Genomic DNA, 22,211 nt, shown 5'->3' on the forward strand with positions numbered 1-22,211 from the left:
CCGATCTATTGGTTGAAAAAGGAAAGAAAGTGGGGACTGGGGGACAAGTCAACAGAGTAAGTCCGGCACTAGATTTGCTAGCCTCACACAGTATAAGGTGGCTATATACCGAACAAAAATGGGACCAACCCAGATATACTCTTCTGATTTTTGTTGCCTCGAGCTGCTCTTATGTAATGCCACTGGTAAAATGTAGCAGTCACACTATTAAAAGTAAGGACACGTTAAACCAATGTTGTTTTCAATGTAATGCCTCTAGTAATATGAATCAATGGCACTTTTTTCATGTCCTGCTAAATTTCCCATTAAGATAAGTTGCTTCTTTTCAATTGAGATGCAACTGTCATGTTCCGCCTACTCTCTAGGAACTTCACGACCAACCTTGATGTTGCTCAATTTTATTGCAACTAATGAAGAAGCTCTGTGGGTTTCATTTTCTGGTGTAAATGGAACCGGGGCTGGAGCCCTTTTCTTAAAAATATAAGAAGAAACTGCTAGCTCATGGGACATTGCTTCATTTTAGGTGAACTGCACCAAAAGGTCCCATGAATTGACTAATCCATGTTGGTGACTGGTGTCATCCCTTCTACGGTGGCGTTGACTGCAGATATGGTTCCCATCATGAGGTATATTCCTTTTTGGTCTGACCGTTTGCCAAAGATCCTGCATGTTGATCCTGCTCTTGTGCTACTGTTTTGGCACTGCCATGATAAAACAGTAATGTTATTATTTTGCACCTTAATCTAGTGGCACTATTAATTTGAGGCAATGTTTTGGCACCGCTAGTGCCACTATTTTTTTTATATATCGAAAGAGGGGGTTCCCTCCGATTTCATTAAAGAAACCCAACCATAGAGAACCATTACCCGACAACATCTCAGTGTAAACGGGCAGTTATGCAACTACTACTAGAACGGACTGAGTACTAGTAGGAGACAAGTTCGCCACATAAGCTAGGCAGGTAGGGGGACGCAGCACCAGCTCGACCAAGTTTGTATTACAACCCAAATGCTACCACAGAAACATCAGGGGGAAGATAGGGACTGAAAGAGCCAGCTTCAGCATCCCAGTCTAAGCACCCCGGCCTTCATCCTTGCGACGCACGGCACACCTCGTTTGCCACCTGCTCGACCCTAGTGTCACTGATAAAATGAAGTAATAATACGGTTAAAATAGAGCGAGTGTCCTATCTATCATTTCATTTCCAATGTAGATAAAGAAAGTGCTTCTCTTTGTTAATGTATGTTTCATCAACTAGTCCCGTTGTTAATGTTTAAGCGTTTCTGCAAACTGGGGTGCTTAATTTTAGTTGATATGCACAAAAATAGAGATTTGAATGTCTCAAGGCCCCTCCTTGTACTACTGTTGTACACTGATGTTCATCACTGGCAGAAGGGAGACTTGGGTCGATTTCCAGTATGATGTAATATTTTCTTCTGTTTATTAGTGTATGTTTCATCAACTAGTGCCACTATAATCTAATCACGCCTTTTCATTTTCTGTGCAAACAGGGTTATTCAGCTGCATTTTGGTGGAACTGCACAAATGTACAAATGGATCCGGCATATATGTAGAGTGCGAGGTGCCAAGTAAAAATTACCGACACCAACCCTGCTCTATCTAAGCATTGGCATCCACCACCATCAGCGGGATGTGTGGCGCTCACTGTGGACGGATCTTTCTCGGCAGCAAATCCTCTAACCAAATACTAGTAGCTTAGACTTAAAAAATACTAGTAGCTTATATTGGCAGTTTTCAAGGGGTGTACTCTTTTCTGAAAGAAGCACCAAACTATTTTTCTTTATTTGTACATGATGACCCACAAGTATAGGGGATCTATCGTAGTCCTTTCGATAAGTAAGAGTGTCGAACCCAACGAGGAGCATAAGGAGATGATAAACGGTTTTCAGCAAGGTATTCTCTGCAAGTACTGAAATAAGTGGTAACAGATAGTTTTGTAATGAGATAATTTGTAACGAGCAACAAGTAACAAAAGTAAATAAAGTGCAGCAAGGTGGCCCAATCCTTTTTGTAGCAAAGGACAAGCCTGGACAAACTCTTATATAAGGAAAAGCGCTCCCGATGAAACATGGGAATATCGTCAAGCTAGTTTTCATCACATTCATATGATTCGCGTTCGGTACTTTGATAATTTGATATGTGGGTGGACCGGTGCTTGGGTGATGTTCTTACTTGAACAAGAATCCCACTTATGATTAACCTCTATTGCAAGCATCCGCAACTACAACAAAAGTATTAAGGTGAACCTAACCATAGCATGAAACATATGGATCCAAATCAGCCCCTTACGAAGCAACACATAAACTAGGGTTTAAGCTTCTGTCACTCTAGCAACCCATCATCTACTTATTACTTCCCAATGCCTTCCTCTAGGCCCAAATAATGGTGAAGTGTTATGTAGTCAGCGTTCACATAACACCACTAGAGGCTAGACAACATACATCTCATCAAAATATCGAACGAATACCAAATTTACATGACTACTAATAGCAAGACTTCTCCCTTGTCCTCAGGAACAGACGTAACTACTCACAAAGCATAAACATGTTCATAATCAGAGGGGTATTAATATGCATAAAGGATCTGAACATATGATCTTCCACCAATTAAACCAACTAGCATCAACTACAAGGAGTAATTAACACTACTAGCAACCTACTAGCACCAATCCCGGACTTGAAGACAAGAATCAGATACAAGAGATGAACTAGGGTTTTGAGATGAGATGGTGCTGATGAAGATGTTGATGGAGATTGCCCTCTCCCGATGAGAGGAGCATTGGTGATGACGATGGCGATGATTTCCCCCTCCGGGAGGGAAGTTTCCCCGGCAGAACAGCTCTGCCGAAGCTCTAGATTGGATCCGCCAAGGTTCCGCCTCGTGGCGGCGGAGTTTCATCCCGAAAGGTTGCTTCCTATTTTTTTCTCGACGAAAGACTTCATATAGGAGAAGATGGTCACCGGAGAGCCACCAGGGGGCCCACAAGGTAGGGGGCGCACCCTAGGGGGGGCGCGCCCCCACCCTCGTGAGAAGGGTATGGGCCCGCTGTTCTTCATCTTTGGCGAGGATTTTTCATTATTTATTATAAGGTGCTCCGTGGAGTTTCAGGACTTTTGGAGTTGTGCAGAATAGGTCTCTAATATTTGCTCCATTTCCAGCCCAGAATTCCAGCTGCCGACATTCTCCCTCCTTATGTAAACCTTGTAAAATAAGAGAGAATAGCCATAAGTTTTGTGACATAATGTGAAATAACAGCCCATAATGCAATAAATATCGATATAAAAGCATGATGCAAAATGGACGTATCAGTACACAGTGTCACAACTTTGACCCAAAGATCCAGAGCTATTTTAGGGTGATTGGCGTAGTACTCGGAGAGTGATTGTAAGCATGATTTTTATTAGTTGTCACACTGATTGTAAGCATGAGCAGATGGAAGATTAGGTTAGTGCGAAGCTTACCTTAAACCCTACCGACACCATTGAAACGAGGCGAGCATCGAGGGAACCATGGAGAACGGCGGGGAAGCAACGTCGCGCCATCCGGCCTCCTCTTATGGTGGGAGAACGGATACTCCTGTGGCTCCGGCTGGCTCTGCACCCTCACGAACGGCATGTCATACTCGATCGATTCGTTATCCTCTGGGTGCTCGACCTTCGACCTGTACGCCCACCACCTCCGCCTGACTTTTGCCTTGGGCGAATCTGTCTGCTCCATCGCCAGAGGAGATACCCGATGAACTCGAAGGACTGCGGTGTGACTGCCGCCGAGGAGTACATCGCCGCCCTCATCGCCATCGTCTCACTCTTTTGCATACATTGCCACATGGCCCTCACCGTCCTCGAAATCTCCCACTCATTGTCAAACCAAGTAAGGATCTCCTTCAACCTGGCCAACTTTGCCTGGTCGCCCTCGGTGATCTGCCAGATTCATTGCTGCATCCCCTCCGTAGATGTCCTTCTGAGTGGTCCGGTGCTAGCTTTGGAAGATGGGAGGAGAGATGGTGGTCTTGCAATAGAGAAGAGGGAGAGGCGAGATGGTGGTTTTGGATGGAGATGATGGAGAGGTGAGGTTCCCCTGCCTTTCGGTCGCTGACAAGCGGGCCCCGCACTTGGTGGGACCCATGTGTCAGTGTCTCAATGGCAGGATGGGCTACGTCAGGGGATCCTCGTCCGAGGAGAGAGGAGGTGGTTTTGCAATGGAGAAGAGGGAGAGGCGAGAGGATGGTTTTGGAATGGAGATGATGGAGAGGAGAGGAGGTGGTTTTGCAATGGAGAAGAGGGAGAGGAGCGTGCGGCAGCGATTTAGGATTGGACGAGAGGGTCGGCGCGCTGTGACTGGATCAAAATCAAAATCAATTTACCCTTCAATTAAGAAAGAGACCCTAGATTAACTAGTCTCCCTTTTATTCCGGGTCATAATTGACCATGATTTTCGCAAATAAAATATATGTTATACGTTGCAAAAATAATATAATTTGAAAGTACATTCAGATACGAACCAAATGATACATTTTTTGGTGACATGCATTCACATTTTGCTTATCAAATACAGTACGTGGTCAAACTTTGACCCAAAATACGCAAAACAATAAAATACTTCCAAGACCAGCGCCGCTCTTCCGCTCTTCTCCTCTTAAACCACCGTCGCTCATCTCCTGTTCCAAACTAAATTCAGCGCCGCTCCTCTCCTCTTCCATTTCAAAACCACCGCCCCTCCTCTCCTGTTCCAATCCAAAACCAGCGTCGCTCCTCTCCCATTCTAAACCAAAACCATCACTGCTCCTCTCCTCTTCCATTCAAAAACCACCGCCGGCGAGTGAAGGTGTTGTGGAGAAGTAGATCGATGGAGGAGTACAACCGATACATGAGGATCGCAGACGGCGACCCTGTGAAGCTAGCTAGGATGTTGGAGATACAGTCTTGGTTTGACAACAAGAAACAACTAGCGGCGACGGCGACATCCATGGCCAAATATCTGCAACAGAGCGAAAAGGTGGCGATACTCCCAGAGGGAGTCGTGCGGGAGTACATAGAGCTGCTCCTTTGGGCCATGGAGCAAACAAAGTCATCGAATCCAATCATGAGGGAGCGGTGGTGGGAGTATCGATCCCAGATGGAGCATCCACCAGACATTGAAGGATCGAGCATCTACAGGGTGCCGTTTGTGAGGGTGACGTGCCAGAGCGAGCCGGTGGAGTCTTTGTCGACCAAACCCAACTGCAAGAGGAGAAAAACAGTTGGTCCGATGACGCTTCCCCGCCATCCTCTCCCTCGCCGTTCACATCGTCTCACGGGGCGGCTGTCTGCCGCTGAGGAATAGTCGGGCAGGTTGTGAATTGTCAGGAGGAGCTTAGGGTTGTTAGTATTTGCAGGTTGTGAATTGTGTTGTCTGTTGTGTATTTTGAGAGTACTTTCAAATATGAATGTCTTTTGAATTTCAGATTTGCAGTATTGAGCCTATGAAGTATTTTATGAATTCTAAAGATCTATTTTTAGCACTTAAAAATGTAGTTTCATAGGAGTATAAAAGTGCAGACAATGTGATTCTTAGAGAAGAAACTGCAAGTTTCAGTTTCAGATAAGAAACTCCAAGTTCAGTTTCAGATAAGAAACTGTAACTTTCAGAGGCAGAGCATTTATATTAACACCGCCTTTTCAAACAGTGTTAATATCAATGCTGGAAGTTTTATTCTTGGTCGAAACTAGAACTACCAGCCAGTTAACAGCATGCTGATCAACATTCATGCATAGCACATCTTCATATGATGAACAGTCAAAAAGATATGCTATTTTCAAAATGCCCACACAATGTCAAGTGTGCGAAAAACAGAGAAAATGAGGGATGAAGTTTTGGCAAGTGTAGGATGTGGCGTGCGTAGATGACAATTGGGACCCACATGTCAATAAAGGCAGAGGCAAAAATTTTGGAGATATTTTTTCTGCACAGGTGGAATCGAACCCGGGCGGAACAGCTGTCGGGTAGTGTCACTCGGCCACTGGGCTAGTTCAGTTGTTTCGTTAGTAATAAGGCACTTCCTCAAGTTGTCGGATCTACTCCTACGCCTTTGTGCGCTCGCCGCGACGCCGCTGTCTGCCGTTGTGAACATGGTGAACAAACAAGAGGAATCTGGAGAGGACTGTACGTGGAGAGGCGGACAGTCGGGACCCACCAGGTCTATGGCCGTACGCAAGCAAGTGCCTCATCAAAAAAATACTTCCTCCTAATGCTATACTGATGTTGGGGCCCACGGGTTTGTCAACATAGTTACATTTTTTAGGTGCTTCAACGTAGTTACTATAGGAGATAAATTTGTTGGAAATATGCCCTAGAGGCAATAATAAAAACATTATTATTATATTTCTTTGTTCATGATAATTGTCTTTATTCATGCTATAATTGTATTATCCGGAAATCGTAATACATGTGTGAATAACAGACACCAACATGTCCCTAGTGAGCCTCTAGTTGAGTAGCTCGTTGATCAACAGATAGTCATGGTTTCCTGACTATGGACACTGGATGTCGTTGATAACGAGATCACATCATTGGGAGAATGATGTGATGGACAAGACCCAATCCTAAACATAGCACAAGATCGGATAGTTCGTTTGCTAGAGTTTTCCAATGTCAAAGTATCTTTTCCTTAGACCATGAGATCGTGTAACTCCCGGATACCGTAGGAGTGCTTTGGGTATGCCAAACGTCACAACGTAACTGGGTGACTATAAAGGTAGACTACGGGTATCTTCGAAAGTGTCTGTTGGGTGACATGGATCAAGACTGGGATTTGTCACTCCGTATGACGGAGAGGTATCACTGGGCCCACTCGGTAATGCATCATCATAATGAGCTCATAGTGACCAAGTGTCTGGTCACGGGATCATGCATTACGGTACGAGTAAAGTGACTTGCCGGTAACGAGATTGAACGAGGTATTGGGATACCGACGATCGAATCTCGGGCAAGTAACATATCGATAGACAAAGGGAATAGCGTACGGGATTGATTAAATCCTCGACATCGTGGTTCATCCGATGAGATCATCGTGGAGCATGTGGGAGCCAACATGGGTATCCAGATCCCGCTGTTGGTTATTGACCGGAGAGTCGTCTCGGTCATGTCTGCTTGTCTCCCGAACCCGTAGGGTCTACACACTTAAGGTTCGGTTACGCTAGGGTTGTAGGGATATGTATATGCAGTAACCCGAATGTTGTTCGGAGTCCCGGATGAGATCCCGGACGTCACGAGGAGTTCCGGAATGGTCCGGAGGTAAAGATTTATATATGGGAAGTCCTGTTTCGGGCATCGGGACAAGTTTCGGGGTTATCGGTATTGTACCGGGACCACCGGAAGGGTCCCGGGGGTCCACCGGGTGGGTCCACCTGTCCCGGGGGGCCACATGGGCTGTAGGGGGTGCGCCTTGGCCTAATGGGCCAAGGGCACCAGCCCCACATAGGCCCATGCGCCTAGGGTTTGAAGGGGGAAGAGTCCTAGGAGGGGAAGGCACCTCCTAGGTGCCTTGGGGGGGAGGGAAACCCCCCTTGGCCGCCGCACCCCTTAGGAGATTGGATCTCCTAGGGCCGGCCACCCCCCTTGGCCCTCCTATATATAGTGGGGGAGAGGAGGGACTTCATACCTGAACGCCTTGGCCTTTGGTTGCCTCCTTCTCCCTCCCCAACACCTCCTCCTCCATAGTGCTTAGCGAAGCTCTGCCGGAGTACTGCAGCTCCATCAACACCACGCCGTCGTGCTGCTGCTGGTGCCATCTCCCTCAACCTCTCCTCCCTCCCTTGCTGGATCAAGAAGGAGGAGACGTGGCTGTTCCTTACGTGTGTTGAACGCGGAGGTGCCGTCCGTTCGGCGCTGGTCATCGGTGATTTGGATCACGTCGAGTACGACTACATCATCACCGTTCTTTTGAACGCTTACGCTCGTGATCTACAAAGGTATGTAGATGCATCTAATCACTCGTTGCTAGATGAACTCCTAGATGATCTTGGTGAAACGAGTAGGAAAATTTTTGTTTTCTGCAACGTTCCCCAACAAAATTCACAATGAAGCCGGGGAGCTGGCAGGTATCATTTATTATCACTGGGGCAGCAAGTATCAGCTGGGTTTTGGGGTGCCCCGTTGAGGCTTTCTTTTTTAACATGTGCAGCCCATGACCTCGGATGGGAGGTCCATAAGGCTGTTTGTATTTTCTTGAGGGCCGTCATGTATCGACCGGCCTATGGACCTCCCATCCGAGGTTTTATTTTTCCTGAAACATCGGCGGCCCAATTTATGTTTTTTTGAAGAAAACGCAGAGGTATGTTCTATTTTTCTATATAAGAATAGGAACGCCTGGTCCAACTTATGTTTCCCTTCTAACTATATTATATATATTTAAATTATTTTATATGTTATTATATATTATTGTTATTGTCATCATATATTTAACAGATACTTACATATATAAGAAAACAATATCCCACATCTTGTTAACTTATAAAAATAATTTCTTAACAATAAAATCCTGGATTTTTTTGGGCAACGAAAATTCTGATGATTGTGTACAAAAGCTTGGTAAGATTTAAGGACCAATGTAATAATAAATCACTTATTATTTGAATATATATATATATATATATATATATATAATAAAATGCTCGGCCCCTGTTTATTTTTTGATAAAATTGCTGCGCACACCCCAACATTATAATTAGAATCAGCCCAGCAAAATCGTGTATTTCGAGAAAGTGCAAATGGCCTGTAATTTTTTAGGAAAAACATAAATGGGCCGCATGGACGCTACATTATTTGTTCACCTAGCCCAGCTAATGGACTGTAATTCAAAAAAAAGATCAAATGGACTATAAATTCTACCCCGCAAAAAAGACTGTAAATTCTGAAAAAATAGGTTGAATACGTGCCACATTTTTGGAGGCTGAAATGTGGGCCAATAGGCCGAAGCCAATGCAAGTCGTTGTCAACTTAGTCAACAAATGATTCTGACATCATTAGTCATTGGATTTACATCCAACGACCGGCATCCATCTTCAATCTCTTGTCTTCTTCCTCCAGTGCCGCCGGGACCACCTGCTCCCGCCTCCTGCTGCTAGCAGCTCTGCTTAGCACGCTTCGCTGTGAAGCGCTACTCCACTATTGGCCAGGCCATCCCTCCACCCCTCCACACCTCCTGTTCTTTTCCACCGACTGCCGAACCACACCGCTCCAGAACCAGTTAACCCTCGTACACCTCTCCGTCTGCGACTCTACTCCCGCGTCTTCCCATCTCTGACTCGTTGCTGTCCGGGGCCTCGCCGTCGTCCACCACCTTGGATGCGCTCGGCGCGGAGTGGTCAATGTGCTCAATGAACGACACCATCAGAAGTAGACTGTGCGTGGAGAGGCTGACAGCTGGGTCCACGGCCGCACGCAAGGAAATGCCTCCTTATTACGCGCAAAATAATGATTCCTCCACCTGACAGCTGGGACCCACCGGAAGGGCCTCTGTATTTCACGAAAAAAATGTTCCCACCGCTGACAGGTTGGACCCAGCAGCTATATGTTCGCACGCAAGGAAGTGCCTCCTTATTACGCACAAAAAATGAATACTCCCCCTGCTAGTTGGGACCCACCTTGGTGGGAGGCTGACTTGTGGGCCTACTAAGTTGACGGGGATGGAGTGCTTTGTCAACTTAGTCTATATGAACGATTCTAGCTCCAGTGACCGTACGATGTCCATCCAACGGCTGTAGTGCTTCTTCAACCTCTGGCCTTGTTGCTCTAGACGCCCGAAGCAGCGCCGATCGTGCCGCATGCTCCTGCCTCCCGTGGCCGGCTGTGCTGCCGCGGAGGCCTCACAACCCCCTACTATTCCCACCCCTGGCCAGGCCATCCCTCTACTCACCCACACCCCCTGTTATTCTGCGGCGACAACAGCCTCACACCGCAGCGAACCAGTGAACCCTCCTACTCCTCTACGCGTGGGCATCCACTATCGCGTCTTCCCCGGCTCCGCGTCGTCCCCTTCCTAGGCCTCGCCGTCGTCCACCGCCCTAGTGCTCTGGCGCAGTGTGGTCAATGTGGTCAAGGAACGGCTTCCACGGACGTGGACTGTACGTGGAGAGGCTGACAGTTGGGTCCACAACCGCAGCAAGGAAGTGCCTCCTTATTACGCGCAAAATAATTATTCCTCTACCTGACAGCAGGGACCCACAGGACGGGCCACCGTATTTCACGAAAAAAACGTTTCCCCTGACTGTTGGGACCCACCAGCTACATCTTCGCACGCAAGGAAGTGCGTCCGGGAAAAAATGATTCTTCCCCCTGATTGTTGGGACCCACCAGCTACATCTTCGCACGCAAGGAAGTGCCTGACAGTCGGGACCCACCTGGTCGAAGCGTACGTGGAGTTGTCATTCTGGTCGCGAACGTGTACGTACATACTGGTCGATGTAGAGGCGCGCACGTGTGGTAGTAGAGGCGCGCACGTAGCATGTACACGTAGGTACAACGGTCAGGGTGCAAGAAAGTAAATACGGCCACGTACGTACATACGGGCAGGGTCTCGAACGCCTACTTGCGCGTACGTATGGCTAGGGCTCGTGTACATGGCTGGGTCAGAACGGAGAAACAACATCGTTGTCGTGTTCATGGGGATCCAATCGGCTGGGTCGGAACGGAATGCGTCGCCATGTTCATCGGGAGGGCTTGGATGGAACAGCCGATGGAAACGAGGCCTGGCGTACCGCAGAACGGAGGAAACGGCCTTGTGTTCGACCGGCCACGTTCAAAACGGGATCTTGTTCATCAGGAGGGGTCTGGCGTACCGCAAAACGGAGGAAACGGACCTCCTACGGTCGAAACGGGGGTCCTATTGATCGGGAGGGGTGTGGCCTACCGCAAAACGGAGGAAACGGACTTGTGTTGGAGCGCTATGGTCAAAACGGGGGTCCTGTTCATCAGGAGGAGTGTGGTGTACTGCAAAACGGGACTCCACGGGATACTGTTCATCTCCACCGTTGGCCCTCCAGCCTCCACGGGCTACTGTTCATCCACCGTCGACCTCCTCCAGCCTCCACCTGTGACTCTTCATCCATGGGCTCATGTTCATCCAGCCTCCATCGCACGCTACTCCACCGACTACTGTTCAACCAGCCCTCTCCATGGGCTCCTGTTCAACCACCCCTCCACGGGCTACTATTCATCTTGCCCTCCACCATCTACTGTTCATCCTGCCCTCCACGGGGTGGTCCTATTCATCCTGCCCTCCACGGGGTCCTGTTCATCCAGCCCCAACCGGCTCGATCGATCGGGGTACTTTTCATCCAGAGGCAACACCACGGGGTCCTGTTCATCCACCCCCACCGGGAACTGTTCATACAACCTCCCTCCCCCCGCAACGCTCACTGTTCATCCAGAGCCAGCATCGATCGGCTTCAGTTAGCAGCAGTAGCGAAGGAATCGCTCGATCGAGTTCAGTTAACAGCCATCGGTCGATCGCTCGGGTCCAGTAATGCGTAGCCTGCAGTGCAATCACTCGGGTTCAGTTAGTGCCCAACGCCTCGCTCGGGTTCAGTTAGAGCCCAACGCCTCGCACACACGCGCGTACGTACGAGAGAAACATGTATCGCTCGGCCCCCGAGCACCCACCATAACTGGGGACTCCCTGATATTTTCCGTGCCCTGGCTTCTACCACGTTTTTTTCCGTCATGGAAGGCCCAAAGAATGTCATGCAGCTGCGTCTCCGGCCCGCCTAGGACGAAAAGCCCATTTTCTGTCATAATTTTTTGTCATAGAAGTAGGACCCCACCACATCTATTATGATACCGTGTTTTGTCATAATTATTGTCATAGAAGTGTCATAAGTATGACAGAAAAAAATTGTTCGGCCCAAAATGTCACGGATATGTCTTTTTTGTAGTGTAAGCTAACGGAATGGGTCAAGTCAATCACATCATTCTCCTAATGATGTGATCCCATTTATCAAATGACAACTCATGCCCATGGTTAGGAAACATAACCATCTTTGATCAACGAGCTAGTCAAGTAGAGGCATACTAGTGCCACTATGTTTGTCTATGTATTCACACATGTATTATGTTTCCGGTTAATACAATTCTAGCATGAATAATAAACATTTATCATGACAAAAGGAAATAAATAATAACTTTATTATTTCCTCTAGGGCATATTTCCTTCAGAGGTTCCAGCCCCCAAGCCCGAGGTGTCCGAGCAAGGAGCTCGACACCCCAGAATAGTGACACGACTCGGCCGATGTGGTAAGGCGAAGCCCCCAGTCTATCTGATCTGGCAGAGTTGGTCGGCAAGGTGACAATGAAGCCGCCATGCCAGTCGACCTGTTCGGCATGGTGGACGTCAGTTTGATGAAGCGACGGCTGCGCGGCCGATGTGGTGAGATGAAGTTCTCGATCCAGTTAACATGGCGAAGCTGTGATCGGCGGATGCTGAAGTCTCATGCACACTGAAGTGACCGCGTAACGCAGTCAACATTGACTACCTGCACACATAAAACAGTGCAAGCAAAAAAATTGAAAGAAAAATTGCATAATTAATATATGCAAAGCGAATCATGAGGTAAGTTTGGCATGTGAGCCGGGGTTGGTTCGATGGAGTGGCAGCGCGGACCCATCGATGCAGGTCGGCATGCACGGGGCGACAACATCGTCCTAGTATGATCCGAACTCATTTGCGGAGGTGTCGGTCAGTGCGGTGGCTGTCGGCCTAATCCGATGTAGCAATTGTTGTGAAAGAGACGCCCCTGAAGTACTCATGCAACTTCATGTGGTAGGTACCACATAAGCTGCTTGTCGCATCAATCCAATCTCAGTGGTCGTGAAGCAACTGGTAGTGCTAATTGCATCAGGGAAGCACATGAAAAAGAGACCATTAGTGAAAAGTGTAGATGGCCTCCCAACTTAATTAAATAATAGAGAAAAGGAAAGAACAAATCTCCCTGTCGCCGCGCTGAGCCGAACTCTCGTCGGCCTCACGTGCATGCTGTGCACGGTACTGCGCCATCTCCTCGGCTGGTTCGCCGTCATTTGGATTGTTTTTTAGATGTGCAGCAGGTGGCCGCCGTGCAACCTAGATCGGACGTACTGCCTACTGATGATGTCCAGGCAATGTGCTGATGGCGTCACGAAGCCCAAATTTATAATGCATACCATGTCGCGCACAAGGTGTCCGTCAGTCGACGCACGACAAACCGAACTGTCGAGAAGATAGCCATGTCGGAGCGGCGCGGAGGAGCTCCCTTAACAATGAACGGCACCTCTCAAAACAAGTTTGCACAACGTTCAGACCTCAAAAAATTAGAGAACAATACGTATCTGAAGACAAACTGCTTATTAAAGTAGTCTATTTCCTCAAGACTTATAATTAAATAAGGAAGAAAGAGGGAGAAAAAAAGTTGAATCTCCCTAATAATCTCCTAGTGCACATAGCGATTCTGGAGAGAAAAATTAGGCTTTGGATAGTCTGCCCGCGTGAACTTGCAGCCACGGGCTCAAAGTAGGTGCGCTAGGTCAGACCAAGTAGACCTAAAACGCCATATACATGTGTTGTCCCAAAATATGGCTGCAAAAAATAATGCGGCAGAAACCAACAAAAAACATTTTACGTAAGATAAATTTACGTTGTAGACGGACAACTAGGAAAAATAAAACTTGGCATTGTTCCGCGTGGTTGCGATGGACAGAGCAGTGGACTTTTACGCATCATGCTGCAGTTAGATCGATGTAGGATCGATTGTCTCCTGTACATCAGCTAGATTGATTGAGCCGGTTTGATCTCCCAAAGGGGTATGCACGAGCAATTGATGAAGAACAGCAAAGATCAAACATTAGATTCCTTCACATGAACTAGTAAAGTAAAGCAAAGATGCACTATTCAATTATTGAAGACCGTGCTGCGCTTTAGACTAATGGTATTAATACATGAGCTCAATTAGCTTTCCTGACGCTTCACGTGGTGGAGGAACTAGCCCATCGGCGGATCGCTGTTTCCAGATGTATGTTGATGCAGGGCATCTTCTCGAGCTACGTGTTGTAATCCTCGCGAGTAGTTCCACCGGTCACTAGCCGAGTTGCTCCACGATCCCTTGGACCAAATCAGCCTGGGAATCGTCTTCGAGTAGCTGTCACGGCCGTGTACGTCAGCGCTTACGGACAGCTCGGATCGGGGGCCGTTGAAGCGGCAGCCGCCATCCGAGTTCCTTCGAAGCTCGGTCACCAAAAATTCTGATCGTCCCACCGATCCGCGAAGATCGCCCAGCGGGCTCTCAATGAAAGCACCAATGTCGGTTCTATATCTGGCGTATCTCGTAGTAGGGGTCCTAAGCTAGGCATTTAGGAGCGATGGTAACATGGACACGGGATTTTACCCAGGTTCGGGCCCTCTTGATGGAGGTAAAACCCTACGTCCTGCTTTTGATTGTATTCATATGGGGGATAGTACAGGGTGCATACATCTATCATGAGATTGTTATAATGAATATGAGATTGTATATTGACTAGCCTGGCCTCGGTTTATATAAGACACCGGAGGCCTAGGGTTTTAGGAGAGTCCTTGTCTTGGGCGCCAAGTTTTGTGGAGTCTTCCTTGTGTGCGGCATGGGTTGTCTGAACTGGCCCAATAGTGAACCACCATGGGGGTCCTCAGCCCGATACACTTGTTCGGGAGACGACGTGTTGAGTACAGTACCCCCTAGTCCAGGACACCGTCAGTAACCATTTACGACGAGCTCTTTGTCACCTCCATAAACGAGAAACATATCCTTAGTCCTTTTCAGGTATTTCAGGATGTTCTTGACCGCTGTGCAGTGATCCACTCCTGGATTACTTTGGTACCTTCCTGCTAAACTAATAGCAAGGCACACATCAGGTCTGGTACACAACATTGCATACATGATAGAGCCTATGGCTGAAGCATAGGGAACATTTTTTATTTTCTCTCTATCTTCTGCATTGGTCGGGCATTGAGTCTTACTCAACTTCACACCTTGTAACACAGGCAAGAACTCTTTCTTTGCTTGATCCATTTTGAACTTCTTAAAAACTTTATCAATGTATGTGCTTTGTGGAAGTCCAATTAAGCGTCTTGATTTACCTCTATAGATTTTGATGCCCAATATATAAGCAGCTTCACCGAGGTCTTTCATTGAAAAACTCTTATTCAAGTATCATTTTATGCTATCTAGAAATTATATATCATTTCCAATCAACAATATGTCATCCACATATAATATTAGAAATGCTACATAGCTCCCACTCACTTTCTTGTAAATACAGGCTTCTCCAAAAGTCTGTATAAAACCATATGCTTTGATCACACTATCAAAACGTTTATTCCAACACCGAGATGCTTGCACCAGTCCATAGATGGATCGCTGGAGCTTGCACACTTTGTTAGTACCCTTTGGATCGATAAAACCTTCAGGTTGCATTATATACAACTCTACTTCCAGAAATCCATTCAGGAATGCAGTTTTTACATCCATTTGCCAAATTTCATAATCATAAAATGCGGCAATAGCTAACATGATTCGGACGAACTTAAGCATCGCTACGGGTGAGAAAGTCTTATCGTAGTCAACCCCTTGAACTTGTCGAAAACCTTTCGCAACAAGTCGAGCTTTGTAGACAATAACGTTACCGTCGACGTCAGTCTTCTTCTTGAAGATCCATTTATTCTCGATGGCTTGCAGATCATCGGGCAAGTCAACCAAAGTCCACACTTTGTTCTCATACATGGATCCCATCTCAGATTTCATGGCCTCAAGCCATTTTGCGGAATCTGGGCTCATCATCGCTTCCTCATAGTTCGTAGGTTCGTCATGGTCAAGTAACATGACCTCCAGAACAGGATTACTGTACCACTCTGGTGTGGATCTTACTCTGGTTAACCTATGAGGTTCGGTAGTAACTTGATCTGAAGTTTCATGATCATCATCATTGGCTTCCTCACTAATTGGTGTAGGTGTCACAGGAACCGGTTTCTGTGATGGACCACTTTCCAATAAGGGAGCAGGTACAATTACCTCATCAAGTTCTACTTTCCTCCCATTCACTTCTTTCGAGAGAAACTCCCTATCTAGAAAGGATCCATTCTTAGCAACAAATGTCTTGCTTCGAATCTATGATAGAAGGTGTACCCAATAGTCTCCTTTGGGTATCCTATGAAGACACATTTCTCCAATTTGGGTTCGAGCTTATCAGGTTGAAGTTTTTTCATATAAGCATCGCAGCCCCAAACTTTAAGAAACGACAATTTTGGTTTCTTGTCAAACCATAGTTCATAAGGCGTCGTCTCAACGGATTTAGATGGTGCCCTATTTAACATGAATGTAGCTGTCTCTAAAGTGTAAACCCAAAACGATAGCGGTAAATCAGTAAGAGACATCATAGATCGCACCATATCTAGTAAAGTACGGTTACAACGTTCGGACACACCATTACGTTGTGGTGTTCTGGGTGGCGTGAGTTGCGAAACTATTCCGCATTTCAAATGAAGACCAAACTCATAACTCAAATATTCTCCTCCATGATCGGATCGTAGAAACTTTATTTTCTTGTTACGATGATTTTCCACTTCACTCTGAAATTCTTTGAACTTTTTAAATGTTTCAGACTTATGTTTCATCAAGATATACCCATATCTGCTCAAATCATCTGTGAAGGTAAGAAGATAACAATACCCGTCGCGAGCCTCAATATTCATCGGGCCACATACATCAGTATGTATGATTTCCAACAAATATGTTGCTTGCTCCATAGTTCCGAAGAACGGCGTTTTAGTCATCTTGCCCATGAGGCATGGTTCGCAAGTACCAAGTGATTCATAATCAAGTGATTCCAAAAGTCCATCAGAATGGAGTTTCTTCATGCACTTTACACCAATATGACCTAAACGGCAGTGCCACAAATAAGTTGCACTATCATTATCAACTCTGCATCTTTTGGTTTCAACATTATGAATATGTGTATCACTACTACCAAGATTCATCAAAAATAGACCACTCTTTAAGGGTGCATGACCATAAAAGATATTACTCATATAAATAGAACAACCATTATTCTCTGGTTTAAATGAATAACCGTCTCGCATCAAACAAGATCCAGATATAATGTTCATGCTCAATGCTGGCACCAAATAAGAATTATTCAGGTCTAAAACTAATCCCGAAGGTAGATGTAGAGGTAGCGTGCCGACGGTGATCACACTGATTTTGGAACCATTTCCCACGCGCATCGTCACCTCGTCCTTAACCAATCTTCGCTTAATTCGTAGTCCCTGTTTCGAGTTGCAAATATTAGCAACATAACTAGTATCAAATACCCAGGTGCTACTGCGAGCTTTAGTAAGGTACACATCAATAACATGTATATCACATATACCTTTGTTCACCTTGCCATCCTTCTTATCCGCCAAATACTTGGGGCAGTTCCGCTTCCAGTGACCGGTCCCTTTGCAATAGAAGCACTCAGTCTCAGGCTTAGGTCCAGACTTGGGTTTCTTCTCTTGAGCAGCAACTTGTTTGTTGTTCTTCTTGAAGTTCCCTTTCTTCTTCCCTTTACCCTTTTTCTTGTAGTCGTCTTATTGACCATCAACACTTGATGCTCCTTCTTGATTTCTACCTCCGCAGCTTTTAGCATTGCGAAGAGCTCGAGAATCGTCTTATCCATCCCTTGCATATTATAGTTCATCATGAAGCTCGTGTAGCTTGGTGGTAGTGATTGAAGAACTCTGTCAATGACACTATCAACAGGAAGATTAACTCCCAGTTGAGTCAAGTGGTTATGATACCCAGACATTCTGAGTATATGTTGACTAACATAACTATTCTCCTCCATCTTGTAGCTATAGAACTTATTGGAGACTTCATATCTCTCAATCCGGGCATTTGCTTGAAATATTAACTTCAACTCCTAGAACATCTCATATGCTCCATGAGTTCAAAACATCGTTGAAGTCCCGGTTCTAAGTCGTAAAGCATGGCACACTGAACTATCGAGTAGTCATCAGCTTTGCTCTGCCAGGCGTTCATAACATCTGGCGTTGCTCCTGCAGCGGGTTTGGCACCCAGTGGTGCTTCCAGGACGCAATTCTTCTGTGCATCAATGAGGATAATCCTCAAGTTACGGACCCAGTCCGTGTAATTGCTACCATCATCTTTCAACTTTTCTTTCTCAAGGAACGCATTAAAATTTAACGAAACAACAACACGGGCCATCTATCTACAACAACATAGACAAGCAAAATACTATCAGGTACTAAGTTCATGATAAATTAAAGTTCAATTAATCAAATTTAAGAACTCCCACTTAGATAGACATCCCTCTAATCATCTAAGTGATCATGTGATACATATCAACTAAACCATGTCCGATCATCACGTGAGATGGAGTAGTTTTCAATGGTGAAGAACACTATGTTGATCATGTCTACTATATTATTCACGCTCGACCTTTCGGTCTCAGTGTTCCGAGGCCATATCTGCATATGCTAGGCTCGTCAAGTTTAACCCGAGTATTTCTACGTGTGCAAAAACTGGCTTGCACCCGTTGTATATGAATGTAGAGCTTATCACACCCGATCATCACGTGGTGTCTATGCACGACGAACTTTGGCAACGGTGCATACTCAGGGAGAACACTTGTACCTTGAAATTTAGCGAGAGATCATCTTATAATGCTACCATCAATAGTGTAGAATAAGATGCATAAAGGATAAACATCACATGCAATCAATATAAGTGATATGATATAGCCATCATCATCTTGTGCCTGTGATCTCCATCTCCAAAGCACCGTCATGATCACCTGAAGGAAATATGCCCTAGAGGCAATAATAAAGTTATTATTTATTTCCTTATTTCATGATAGATGTTTATTATTCATGCTAGAATTGTATTAACCGGAAACTTAGTACATGTGTGAATACATAGACAAACAGAGTGTCACTAGTATGCCTCTACTTGACTAGCTCGTTAATCAACGATGGTTATGTTTCCTAACCATAGACATGAGTTGTCATTTGATAAACGGGGTCACATCATTAGGAGAATGATGTGATTGACTTGACCCATTCCGTTAGCTTAGCACTTGATCATTTTAGTTTACTGCTGTTGCTTTTTTCATGACTTATACATGTTCCTATGACTATGAGATTATGCAACTCCCGATTACCAGAGGAACACTTTGTGTGCTACCAAACATCACAACGTAACTGGGTGATTATAAAGGTGCTCTACAGGTGTCTCCGGTGGTACTTGTTGAGTTGGCATGAATCGAGATTAGGATTTGTCACTCCGATTGTCGGAGAGGTATCTCTGGGTCCTCTCGGTAATGCACATCACTATAAGCCTTGAAAGCAATGCAACTAATGAGTTAGTTGCAGGATAGTGCATTACAGAACGAGTAAAGAGACTTGCCAGTAACGAGATTGAACTAGGTATTGAAATACCGACGATCGAATCTCGGGCAAGTAACATACCGATGACAAAGAGAACAACATATGTTGTTATGCGGTTTGACCGATAAAGATCTTCGTAGAATATGTAGGAGCCAATATGAACATCTAGGTTCCGCTATTGGTTATTGACCGGAGACGTGTCTCGGTCATGTCTACATACTTCTCGAACCCGTAGGGTCCGCACGCTTAACATTCGGTGACGATCGGTATTATGAGTTTATGTGATTTGATGTACCGAAGGTAGTTCGGAGTCCCGGATGAGACCGGGGACATGACGAGGATTCTCGAAATGGTTGAGACGTAAAGATCGATATATTGGACGACTATATTCGGACATCGGAAAGGTTCCGAGTGATTCGGGTATTTTTCGGAGTACTTGTGAGTTACGGGAATACGGGGAAGAAGTATTGGGCCTCATGGGCCAAGTGGTGGAAGAGAGGAGGCAGGGCGCGCGCCCCCCTAGCGCAAACCGAATTGGACTAGGGGGCCGGGCCCCCTTTCCTACTTTCCTCCCTCTCCTTCCTTCTCCCCTTCCCTCTTCCTTTCCTCCTCCTAGTAGGAGAAGGAAAGGGGAGCCCTACTCCTACTAGGAGGAGGACTCCTCCTCCTGGCGCGCCCAAGGAGGGCCGGCCGGCCTCCCCCTTGCTCCTTTATATACGGGGGCAGGGGGCACCCTAGGACACACAAGTTGATCATTGATCCCTTAGCCGTGTGCGGTGCCCCCCTCAACCATAATCCACCTCGATCATATCGTAGTGGTGCTTAGGTGAACCCTTCGTCGGTAGCAACATCATCACCGTCATCACACCGTCGTGCTGACGGAACTCTCCAATGAAGCTCTGCTGGATCGGAGTTCGTGGGACGTCATCGAGCTGAACGTGTCCTGAACTCGGAGGTGACGTGCGTTCGGTACTTGGATCGGTTGGATCATGGACGTTCGACTACATCAACCGCGTTCTCATAACGCTTCCGCTTACGGTCTACGAGGGTACGTGGACACACTCTCCCCTCTCGTTTCCATGCATCACCATGATCCTGTGTGTGTAGGATTTTTTTTGAAATTACTACGTTCCCCAACAGTGGCATCCAAGCAGGTTTATGCGTAGATGTTATATGCACGAGTAGAACACAAGTGAGTTGTGGACGATACAAGTCATACTGCTTACCATTATGTCACACTTTGGTTCGGCGGTATTGTTGGATGAAGCGGCCTGGACCGACATTACGCGTACGCTTATGCGAGACTGGTTCTACCGACGTGCTTTGCACACAGGTGGCTGGCGGGTGTCAATTTCTCCAACTTTAGTTGGACCGAGTGTGACTATGCCCGGTCCTTGTTGAAGGTTAAAATAGCACTAACTTGATGAAATATCGTTGTGGTTTTTATGCGTAGGTAAGAACGGTTTTTGCTCAGCCCATAGCAACCACGTAAAACTTGCAACAACAAAGTAGAGGACGACTAACTTGTTTTTGCAGGGCATGTTGTGATGTGATATGGTCAAGACGTGATGAGATATAAATTGTTGTATGAGATGATCATGTTTTGTTAAATTTATCGGCAACTGGCAGAAGCCTTATGGTTATCTCTTTATTGCATAAGATGCAAGTGCCATGTAATTGCTTTACTTTATCGCTATGTGACTTTATCGCTATGTGATAGCAATAGTTGCAAAAGCAATAGTTGGCGAGACGACCATGTGACGACACATTGATAGAGATCAAGATGATGGAGATCATGGTGTCATGCCGGTGATGATAGAGATCATGACGGTACTTTGGAGATGGAGATCAAAGGCGCAAGATGATCATGGCCATATCATGTCACATATTTTGATTGCATGTGATGTTTATCTTTTATACATCTTATTCTACTTGATTGACGGTAGCATTATAAGATGATCTCTCACTAAATTTCAAGGTACAAGTGTTCTCCCTGAGTATGCACCATTGCCAAAGTTCGTCGTGCCGAGACACCACGTGATGATCGGGTGTGATAAGCTCTACGTTCATCTACAATGGGTGCAAGCCAATTTTGCACAAACAGAAATACTCAGGTTAAACTTGACGAGCCTAGCATATGCAGATATGGCCTCGGAACACTAGAGACCGAAAGGTCAAGCGTGAATCATATAGTAGATATGATCAACATAGTGATGTTCACCATTGAAAACTACTCCATCTCACGTGATGATTGGACATGGTTTAGTTGATTTGGATCACGTGACCATTTAGATGACTAGAGGGATGTCTATCTAAGTGGGAGTTCTTAAGTAATATGATTAATTGAACATTAATTTATCATGAACTTATTCCTGATAGTATTTTCATAACTATGTTGTAGATCAATAGCTCGCGATGTAGCTCCCCGTTTATTTTGATATGTTCCTCGAGAAAAACTAAGTTGAAAGATGTTAGTAGCAATGATGCAGATTGGGTCCATGATCTGAGGATTATCCTCATTGCTGCACAAAAGAATTATGTCCTAGATGCACCGCTAGGTGACAAACCGATTGCAGGAGCAGATGCAGACGTTATGAACGTTTGGCGAGCTCGATATGATGACTACTGGATAGTTTAGTGCACCATGCTTTACGGCTTAGAATTGGAGCTTTAAAGACGTTTTGAACGCCACAGAGCATATGAGATGTTCCAAGAGTTGAAATTAGTATTTCAGACTCATGCCCATGTTGAAAGGTATGAGACCTTT

This window comes from Triticum aestivum, chromosome 6A (assembly GCF_018294505.1).
Source record: "Triticum aestivum cultivar Chinese Spring chromosome 6A, IWGSC CS RefSeq v2.1, whole genome shotgun sequence".
Lineage (NCBI taxonomy): Eukaryota > Viridiplantae > Streptophyta > Magnoliopsida > Poales > Poaceae > Triticum > Triticum aestivum.